Raw genomic sequence first — 3,240 nt, forward strand, 5'->3', positions numbered from 1 at the left:
ATTAGATCTGAATAGTTATGTCCTTATGGTGAGTAGTTTATTCTATCATTTTTGTCCTTAATAAGCGTACTTCATCCTTAATAATGCCTTAAGACAGTATTGGCATTACATACCAGCAGTTCTTAATTAGTATTTTCCTAGTGCATTTCTATTGTCAAACTTTTTGAGTCATTATATATTCTGCCATTATATTTATAAATATCTTAGAGTGGGTTGTTTTATATCCGATTTGAGATGGCCTTTTAATAGGTAACTTTAATACATATATGTGTATTAATATATTTTTATTGATTTCAGAGAGGAAGAGGGAAAGAGATAGAAACATCAATGATGAGAGAGAATCATTGATCGGCTGCCTACTGCACACCCCTCACTAGAGATCGAGCCCACAACCTGGGCATGTGACCAGATTGGAAATCGAACCATGACCTCCTGGTTCACTGGTCAACAGTCAATCATTGAACCATGCTGGCCTGGCTAATATGCTCGTGTGTGTGTGTGTGTGTGTGTGTGTGTGTGTGTGTGTGTGTGTGTGTGTGTGTGTGTGTATTACTGATATATTTAGTTTATACCAGTGGTTGGCAAACACATTAGTCAACAGAGCGGCAAACTGCGGCTCGCGAGCCGCGTGTGGCTCATGAGCCGCAGTTTGCCAACCACTGGTTTATACTATCATTTAGTATTATGATTGTTAATTATCATACCTTGGCTTGGTTTTTTACTTTTCCCTTTCTGACCCATCTTTCTTTATACTTAGTGAAAAATAGAGATCTTAGTTTTAAGTTTGATCATTTTCCACTTTATACATTATTTTTAATCTGATAGTGGAAATCAGTTCTATCTTTATATCACCTAGTTGGTTATATTTTGTATCAATCATGCCACTGCTTATTTTGCATTACAAACATATTTACCAATTTATTTACACAAGACTACTTGTGGAAAATAATTATTTGAGCATTTCTACCCAATCTTCTGTATACTAAATGCTTCTTACTTAAAAAATCATTTAGAAGTTCTTTCATAGAAGGTTTCTGACTTTTAAACTCTGAATCTCTACATGAAAAAAATTCTTAATTCTTTTTTAGTACTAAGTAATAAATAAGCCATGTTTAGAATTTTAGCCTGACAATTAAAAAAATTGAAAATATTATTTTAATGTTCTACTTGATGAGAAGTATATTGACTAGTTCTTTCAGTGCACAAAATACATATTTTCTTAATGGAAGCTTTAAAAAAGCAACTAGAAATTTATGCTACACTTGTGTTACTTATTTAAGCATTGCAAAAATATGGTATGAGCTTATTTATAAATAGTACATTTGAAGGTGAACTTATTTGCAGAAAATTGGCTTGGTTTCATGGGTAAATGGGGGATAGTTTGCATTCCCCTGGATGCCTGCTACATGGAGGTCCGAGATCATGGCAGTGAGAGATTATAAACAGGTGACACCCCAGCTACCCCTATTTCTAGTCTAGCAGACATCCCTTCTCTTTCTGTGGTAGAAAACCACTCATAAGCTAAAATTGCCATGTTCCCAGATGGGATTGCTAAAGGAGTTGAAATAAATTGAGTATATAAATTATGCGTTTGGAATATCTTTTCCCCCCTACGACCACATAGATATAACCATGGCCTTTTAAAGAATCTGTTCTGCTTCTGTAGCTTGCTTCCAAAACTGGCAGAACAAAGTGTCTGCTATAGGTTTAACATTAAGGCAAGTGCTTAACATAACATCAAAAAAGCATACAGACAGTGATGGATATTTTGATGCCATCTACCAAAATCCATTTTCAGTCTCAAGATATGACTTTAAGGAAGAGGGAATGGGTGTGTGTGTGTGTGTGTGTGTGTGTGTGTGTTATCTGGATATACAAAATAAAAATAAGGGAGCCAAATATTATCTAAAATTTGAGAAAATAGCATTAAAAATGGTGCCATCATCCACAGCCTCAGATTCTTTAAAAATTAATTTATTAAACTGAATTCATATTTAAAGGCCCTCTTAAAGACACCAGGGTTGCAGTAGTGAGCAAAACAAGTCTTAACAAGTCTGCACTAGTGTGGGGCAAAAGATAAAAAAAAATGAGTAAGTAAAACATATAGTATGGCCAGTGATGCTAGCAACTCAGAAAAGAACCATATAGAAACTGGGTAGGCAATGCCAAGGTGGGTATGGGTGTTTGAGTGTGTGTGTGTGTGTGTGTGTGTGTGTGCGCGCGCGTGTGCGCGCACATGTGCAAAATTTTAGGTATGCGATCAATGAGGGCCTTACTCAAAAAGTAATACCTGAAGGATATGACAACCCAAGCTATGGAGATATCTGGGAGAAAAGTTCTGCAGGGAAAGAAAGGTAAGAGTAAGTCCAAATGCCCTCACATGAGGAGCTTGTCTGCTATATTCCAAGAGTAAGGTATCCATACAATGCGGGGGGGGGGGGGGGGGAGGGGCAGTTGGAAAGGGTCAGAGCAATATGAGGTGAGGTCAGGGACGTGACGGGAGGCCAGATTGTATAGGGGCTTGCAGCCATTATAAGGAATCCAGTGTAAGAAATTATTTTAAGGAATAAAATAAAAATTCAGACAATTTCCTCCTTGTCATGCCTAGCATTGAGTAGGTAACTAAATTTTATACACCTACTCCAGGAATGTCCACTGAATTCTTTTGCTTCTCTCAGTTCCCATTGCCACTGTACCAGATCAGCTCTCTCCATCTCCTGCTTGTATAATTACAATAGCCACCATACTGGGCACTTTGATCTTCTCCATCCTCCACATTGCCATGAGAGAGGTCTTTCTCAATCCCATTAAAAATGTGGATTAAAACACATAAAGATTAAACACATTTTCATTGCAACATGTTAAAGCCCAGATGCTAGCCTGGCGTTGGGGACAATGCACAATCATCTCCAGTTCATTTTCCAGTCTTATCTCCAGGGACTACTCTCTCCCCCAACCTCTCTACACCTGTAACAATCCATGAATACCTCATTTGAATTAGATAACAATTTTTCCACAACAGCAAGCCTCAGTGTCTTTGCTCTCATCACATTATTATACCACTTAATACTCTTTAAGGCACTGGGCTGTGTCTGTGTTACAAGGGTGGTCCCTGCATGTGGCCTTATGGTGCACATTCAACCTACTAGGCCATGTCTGGATATTGCTTTGGTGAGATCTCTTGGATGCTCCCAGCAGAAATACCAAGGTTCTTGATGATAAGGAACAATGGCTAGGCGC

This window comes from Plecotus auritus (genome assembly GCF_963455305.1).
Source record: "Plecotus auritus genome assembly, chromosome: 7".
In the NCBI taxonomy this organism is placed as follows: domain Eukaryota; kingdom Metazoa; phylum Chordata; class Mammalia; order Chiroptera; family Vespertilionidae; genus Plecotus; species Plecotus auritus.